Here is an 8,657-nt window from a genome sequence, read left to right as displayed (position 1 = left end):
TGGATTATTTTATATTCCAAAAGTTCTACCGTATATACTTTTAAAGAAGTGATACACTATATGAACTCCATGACTAAAGGTTTTATACAATTCCCTTAAAGCAGTCTTCCCAACTTAGATGAACACCAAGATGGCTGTGAATTGTAAGAAAGTTTGGAAGTTACTAGATGCAGGGTGGCCAGAACTCAGTTTTTAAACCCAGATGTGGATTTTTTGATCTCTTTCTGGATTTCTAGATTTTTTACTTTAAAATTGAAGTTTCTTCTATATATTATGTTGCATTGCATGTACAGATAGTCCTTGACGTATAACCATTCATTTTGTAATTATTCAAAGTTACAATGGCACTGGAAAATGTTACTTACAACCTGTTCTCTCGCTTATAACTGACACAACATAGCTATGGTTACATGATCAAAATTCAGGTATTTGACAACCAACATGTATTTATAATGGTTGTACTGTTCTGAGGTCAAAGATTGCCATTAGCGATCTTTCCAGTCAGTTTCCGAGAAGCAAAGACCATGAGGAAAGCTAATTGGCTTAATAACGACATGATTCACTTCACAACCGTGGCAAAAAAAAAGGGTTATAAAATCAGGTGTGACTCACTTAACCATCACCCTGACCAGCAGTGGAAATTCTGGTCCCAATTGTGGTCGTAAGTCGAAGACTGGTTGACTTCTCATACACCCAGTGGTGGGATTCAGCCAGTTCGCACCGCTTCGGGAGAACCGGTTGTTAACTTTCTGAACAGTTTGGTGAACTGGTTGTTGGAAGAAATCATTAGGGCAGAGAACCGGTTGTTAAATTATTTGAATCCCACCACTGCATACACCTCTGCTTGCAACCAGACAACAGAAACTAGGGAGGGGGGAAGGGAGTGATTGGAATATACGAGGAGGAGCCGGGAGGGAATTGAGGAATTCAAGAGCACCGTCTGTGGCCTGAGAGAATTTCTACACCTCAAGGTCAAATGCTGGGAAACCTCTGAAACGCACAGACTGTTCCCAAAACAAACTGACTGTATATGATTGGTGGACAATGGACAGTGGGTGGTCCCAGGGGAAAAGGGGTTTTTACTTAGAGTGCTTTTCGCAGGAAAACCTCAGAACAGGCTTTGCGTCTTCTGCACCTATGTGGAATTATCAGTAAAGCTAATTTACTGACAGGACATTGGAAAAACAATGTCCCAGGAGTTTCTTCTCCTGCAATATGCCAACAGGACAGTTAACACTATCTATATGAAATGGGTGAAAATATTTTAGATTAAAACTGATTTATTGTGAGTTTTTAAAAATCTGTATATTTTTGTGTAGAATCCGGGTTGCTTTGAGTGTGTTAGGAAACTCCACTAGCAATCCTGACTAGATACTACCTTAAAATCCTTCTTATTTAGCCGTTTGCCTGAACTGTTATACAATTAATCACTATTCACGATTATTCAATAAGTATTACAAAATCAGAAATGATTCTAATTTTGACCTCCCCAAAAGAAGGGTCATTTGAGTGCCACATACTGGGAAAACAGTAAATACTCTATAAAGAAACTACTGATTAACATTCAGCTCACTCATATACACCCTAAACTAAATAGTAGCTACAGCAAGCCAGAATATATATTTTTTTGTTTCCTTCACTTTCATCATTCTAAATTCAAGTAAATTATTGCTTAGCATACTATACACTCTGGAAAATGCCTGCTTTCATATAAAATGATTTTTCCATAGAGATGTTCTTTAGGCACAATAAAAGAAATTCTACAGGTATAATTAGGAATGTTGTACAGTACAACTTTATTTAATTAAGGCATTTTATAAAACTCTTTTAAAATATGCTTGCTTATTTTTGCTACCTCCAAATCTTCTTACCCTTCAATTAAGCTATACTGTAGCCTGTTGAATTTTAATTACTGAAACAATAGTTTTAGATTCCTAAATGATGGAGGCCAACTAGAATAAAAACACTCTTTTCATTCACAAAAACATGTTAAAGAGGAAAACATGCATATGCACATATGTTTATGAATGTTCGTGTAACTAGTCTTAAATGGAAATTTAAGAAACTCACATTCTGAAGATGATCCATACTACTGATAATAAGTCCATATGCTGATGAAGCAAAAATACTTTGCTCTACTATCCAATGAAAGAAAAGGGGAAAAGATGAAGAGTAAAAGAAAAGAAAAAAAAGAAAAGTCAATATCTGAAATTGTCAGCTGAGCTATCAATGTACTGTAATATATAAATATAATGTATTTCAGCTTACTCTCATTCATTGGAATAGTTATTATGGATAAAATGGCTTGAAATTGTAATTTTTCATCTCTTCTGTAAATGGCTCAAAAAAAGGAAGCCCTTTTCTACAGAATAAGAAAAATCACCAACCTATTTTGTTGACCTTTCCTCTTTACAAGACATTCAATTTTTGCATCCTTATTCAAGAAGGATAGAAAAACAGAGTAGCAGAATATCATGAAACTTCTGTTACAATCCATTCATCAGAAAAATCTCTTTAAAAATGAAATAGTTATATGTGTCTGCTGCAGAAGTTGACTGCACAAAGCTGAGTAAATTCTTCTTTCAGATTTTCCAAATTCTGCCTACATATCTTTATGCTTTAAATAATGAACTTTAAATTACAGAAACATGTGAGATAAAGTGTAAGGGAAGGAAAACAATTCTAAGAATTACTCACCATGATGCATACCATTTGCAGTGAAAAAACAGAGAGAAGCTGAGCTCACCCTGTGAAGTACAGCAGTTCCTGTTTTAGGTAACTAAATATGGCAACAATGCTAAAATAATGCGAATCTAACACATACAGAAGGCTAACATCTGGAAGTTCAAGAAAGCACCTAAATAAATAACAGGTATCTGCCAGATTTTGAAACACCATCTATTTTTTGAAGATGTTTCACAGAGGTGAAAAGATAAGATTTTGCTAAAAGCCCACTATAATACTTCCTGTACATGTATTTTTTCTAGCTTTTTTATGCTTATCTTATTTTTTAAGAATTAATTTATATATATGCAGTGATTGGGAGGAGGAGGAATCTACAAAACTTACTAATATCATGTTTAGCTGAAACAGAAAAATAAATGAGCCAACATTTTAAGGTCCCTGTCTAGTCACCTGATAGCAATTGTAATTCACCCCCAACCCAGGTGGATCAGCAGTTGTTGCTTCTAGTGCCAGGACATGCAAACATGCTGCATATTAAGTGAAAACTTCCTAACAAAAATATTTTGAACATTTGCATCTATTTTGTGATCACTGTTGTGTTAGTGCAATGCTGACGTGATGTTGAATGGCAACCACCCTTTACAACATCATTGCCTCAACCCGAGTATGATTGGTCCCTACTCTGTTAACCTTCTAGAAGGTCCTTAAATCTGGCCAGGGGATTCCATGGAAGTACAGAAGCTTCAAAATTATTATATTGTTTATAAGTTTAGAATGACCTCTTCTGTGTTTTTCACTTTATTATAATGTTAGTTGTTTCATTGTACTTTAATGGTTATTTTTAATTGCTTTGTTTATTCAGTTTTTTTGTTGTTGTATTTTAATTTTGTGTGCCACCCAAAATCACTGTGAGATGGATGAATCTATAAATTTGAGAAATAAGCTAACAAATAAATAATGGAATACTGTCTAATAATGTACTAGCAAAACTTCTATTTTTCAATGAAAGAAGATAGAACATAAGCAGGATTGGAAGGGACCTTGGAGGTCTTCTAGTCCAACCACCCTGCTTAACCAAGAGATGCTATACCATTCCAATTAAACCTCTTCTTGAAAACCTCCAGTGAAGGAGCACTCACAACTTATGGAGACAGCCTGTTCCACTGATTAATTTTTCTCACTATTAGGAAATTTCTCCTTAATTCTAGGTTGGATCTCTCTTTAATAATTTTCCACCCGTTACTTCTTGCCTGCCCTTGAGTAGTTTGGAGAATAAATTGACTCCCTCTTCTCTGTGACAGCTTCTCAAGTATTGGAAGATTGTGATCATGTCATCCTTAGTCCTTCTCTTCATTAGATTAGACATACCTAGTTTCCACAACCATTCATCTTAATAATCTTTTTTGCTCTTCTCTGCATTCTGTCTAGAGTCTCAGCATCTTTTTTGTATTGTAGTAACCAAAACTGGACTCAGAATTCCAAGTGGGGTCTTACCAGTGCAGTATAAAGTGGTATTCTCACGTGATGTTTTTATGCACCCAAAATATTCAAAACACCACACAGAGAATTGGTAGAATTTTAAGTACTGACACAAGAATCACATTGTCAAATGTATTCTTAATGAATAATGTACTTCAGCCCTATTACTTTATAATATTTGTAATGCGCACCCTGTGAGGTTGGTTAAGGTATTCTGTGTGGCAGGTATGGGGTTATGGTTCACAAATATAGTAATTTCCTTAATAACATACAGTGATATGAGATTTAACTGAAAAATGTCACCTGGTCCTTGTAGAAATGGCATATCGTAGCCTTTTCTTTTAGTTGCAATTCTTCTCCCAATCTGTAACTGTCTATTTATACAAGTTTTTTTGCAGGAACAACTGGTGGTTTCAATTCCTCCAAGTATTAAGAGTATATAAATAATGATCATTGTTATATTAGCAACCAGTTAGTCTGCAGAAAACTTGCAAAGTGAAACACGCCAGTTTAGGGTTTCTACCACTTTGACATGTCCAGGGCTTTCCATGCCATTCTTCCCAACATTCCGTCTTCATTTATGGCTGATAAGTATGATAAGAGGGGGGTTTTGGCCTATTTTGGGTGGTGGTGGAGTTCTATTTTAAGTAGATCTATAGCACCTTCTGCAAACACTGACATTCCTTCAAGGGTATGCTATCTTTCACTCCTGTACAAGAGTGGTACCATTTTGGCCTCAGAAGGATCCAAGCTCACAATTATCTCTGGTGATGAATGAGACCAGGTTGATCTTCATTGCGATGTTGTTATTGCTATACAGACACCACAGTCTTTAAGTGTTTCTAGGTTATCTGACTAAGAAGCCAGAGTGGCCCAACCCCAGGATATCTGACATTTTTACATTGCTCTTTTTAAACCCCCATGATATAAATTCATTAAATTCCATTTCAGATATTTTTTCTCCATTACTACATTCCAGATTGAAGTAAGACTACCTGATCTTTAATTACTAGGATCATCTTGTCATCAATTAGGAAATTCCACATAAGCTTTCAAGACTTGTTAAAATTAACTCAGAGATTAACTCTAGACTGTTCTCTCATAATTAACATGATGATTTGAAGACATTTCTATTAAGCAGATGCAATGCAGTATTTCTGGAATCTCCATTTACAATGCACACATCTCATTGTAGCCAATAGTCAAATTCTTAATTACTTAAGCAGTTTTCAGATGGTTGTCATATTATCCTACTGCAGTAACATCATATTAAAATCCAACAAATGTCTATGGCACAAACTACCATGATACAGTTCTCTTCATATTTTATGAGATTTACAGTACTATCTTCCACAAGGTCATACAGTAAAAATTATGTTAGGCTTTAAAAGCAACTAGACTCCTTTAGATTTTTAATTATTGTAATTAATTTGCTCCCCCCCTTTAGACCACATTGCCCCGTCCTGAGATATCCACAGGTCCTGATGAAACAGAAATTCCTTTCTATTTTATATAAAATGAATTGTATGCACACCTAATACTACTACAGTATATTCTTATTTTTTATTGTGCGTGTTTGGTCATACACAAAAAGCATCTAAATAGTTCTTATGAAGGAGAGGAACTGCAGAGCCAACAAACTTTATTTCTCCTTGAAAGATCATCGAGGCAACTATTGTCAAGGAGCTAACCGACAGTCTGACAAAAAAATGTTCCTGCAAATGGGGAGATAGAGCTGCAGCATTTCAAAGAAAGTTCTAGTTTTACTGTGATTTCAAACAGCTTGTAGTTAGTTGATCATGAAATAAATTGGCTCAATTTTCAAACACAACCAGTATGGATCACAAAGGATGGAGGGTAGATTTCAGATTAATATAGAGTCTCTGGGGCAACAATCTTAGAGAGAGAAAATAATACGCCACATCTGTTTTCTTCCAAATATGGAACAGCAATACTCCGTAAGCAGAGGAATACAGGATTGGATCTAGAAGATGTTAAACATGAAATATAAAATTATTTTAATTGCAGGCAATATGATGAAAACCCAGCTAGCCTGCTAAAGAACCAATGCATCATTTCAAATCAAGGTCTGGCTAATCCAACCTCCAGTAACTTTGTTGTTGATATTCTTATGATTTATATTGACTGTTTCCTAATATGATTTGATTGCTTATTTGTTCCCTATGACTATCATTAAATATTTTACTTTATGATTCTTGACGAATGTATCTTTTCTTTTATGTACACTGAGAGTGTATGCACCAAGACAAATTCCTTGTGTGTCCAATCACACTTGGCCAATAAAGAATTCTATTCTATTCTATTCTATTCTATTCTATTCTATTCTATTCTATTCTATTCTATTCTATTCTATTCTATTCTATTCTATTCTATTAATTTCCAGCTATAACCATCCAGTACATCTGTCCTTCTACTGCTTTCAGCCCATACTTCTACAGTATGGTGGAATTAATTGTTCCCTTTCTATTTATAATTACTATTCTGCCTTCTATTCATCACTATTTGTGTCCCATCTAAAAATTGATTTTTAGACGCTATACAACTTTTTAAACCCCCACCCCCATAAATTTAGTTATTAAATTCTTTCATAAACTTTCTTTAATTCCATCAGTTAAGAACCAGGTGTGAATGTTTGCTGAAAAAGTAAAAATTCCTGTTTATAATAGTGGGCTTCTATTGGCTTCGTTATATTAAAATGAGATTTGGGTACTTAAAGAGAAATATAAAAGTGTGTGTGTGGGGGGGGAGGGAGCCCAATGGCTCAGTGGTTAAAGAAGTGAAATTTTTCAGTTGGAAAGCTGACAGCCCAGGTTTGAGACCCAAGTGCCTATGTAACAAGGTGAGCTCCTGTTGCTTGCCCCAGCTCCTCCCCACCTAGCAATTCGAAAGATGCAACTACGAGTAGATAAATAGGTACCACTTTGATGGAAAGGCAGCAGTGTTCTGTGTGCTCCTCAGCGTACAGTCAGCTGGCCACATGGCCACCGAAAGGTTTTCAGACAACGGCCAGTTCCCTTGGCTAAGAAATGGAGATGAGGCACTGCCCCCTAGATTTGGGCATGACTGGAAAAGAGAAAACTTTACCTTTCGTTGAACAGGTTACTAAGGGAAATGTGTCTGATAAAACGAGAAGAATTCAGATCAAGAATGAAGGAGTGCTGAAGGAATGTGGCTAAGGAACCAAACTGAGTGACCAGTATAAAAGAAGGCTGACATGATCCGGCCATACGGAAAGAATCAATGAGGAACAAACGGTAAAACAAATATATGAAGGAAAAGTGAATGGGTTGAAAGGAAAGGAAAAACCAAGGATGATGTGGCCGTTACAGTTAATGCAATCTTCTTAAAGAGGGACATGACAAATCAAAATAACAAAAGGTGATGCATGAAGCAGAATGGAGAAGTGTTGAAAACATGGTTTGGCAAAGCTAAAAAGGTATGGGGAGAGAGATCCTGGTGAATGGGACTCATGTTAACCAGATTTATTTAGGTTTTCTTTTATCTTCTGCCTCTAATTTAGTTAGTTAATTCACTTTTTTTCAATACTGTGCACAATCTTCTCTTTCTAAAAGGGAACAGCCTAACATATATTAGGTTTGGAGGTGTAAAGAAAATGCTGGATATTAGACTGGCAGCTCAGTCTGTTAATTCTTCATTGCCTGGATCAATAATATTACTATTCTGATCAGCTGGTGCTTTAACTAACATGGGAATGGCAAATCAACAGGATATGTACAGATGCATTCATTTTTTATAGAGCTTTCCTAGGCATGTCGAAGGAGACCGCCCCCCCTCAAAAAATCCCAGGAGATTGCATTCAAGCCTTGTGGTAAGAAAAGTCACATAACTATCAGTGAAATATAAGAGCGGTTACAAAATGACAGGCCATATGGCATAATTCACGGTTATGGCAGATCATTCAGCAAAAATGGCTTGGGCTTTAGTCACCATAAATAAATTAGTGATTCTGTGATTAGGGACCGGCATAATTTTGGTGCCCAGGGGACCCACTTTTTATTTTGGGGTACCCAATAGCTACAACAAAAGAAAGAAAATTTCATGCACAAAGAGATAAGTGGGTTTCTGGAAGGAATGTGGATGGTTGCAATTTATTTATTGGTTTTGAACACTGCCACAAAGGCTCCTGGCAGTTAGCATCATAAAAGCATACAAACATGGATAAACACAGATATAAAATTGATAAAAACATAATAAAAATAATTGGTCAAGAACCATAAACCACACATGGCGCCTTATACATTCTGGGGAATATTTAATCCCCAGAATCAAACTGCTAAATTCTAAAAACAGAGAATGCAAACTAATGAACAAAATCAGCTCCATTTACTTCAGTGGGAGAAATTTAAACCCACTAAATCAGTGGAACTAAAATAGGATAAAATTTGACTGGGTCATCCCCACCGATAAAAGATAAAACTGGGAGCAGGTATAAGTGTGTCTACTTTACTGTT

This window comes from Pituophis catenifer, unplaced genomic scaffold (assembly GCF_029215685.1).
Source record: "Pituophis catenifer annectens isolate HBS135680 unplaced genomic scaffold, rPitCat1.0.hap2 SCAF_2, whole genome shotgun sequence".
Classification (NCBI taxonomy): domain Eukaryota; kingdom Metazoa; phylum Chordata; class Lepidosauria; order Squamata; family Colubridae; genus Pituophis; species Pituophis catenifer.
The sequence above is the reverse complement of the archived record's forward strand: the minus strand, read 5'-3'. Positions refer to the sequence as shown.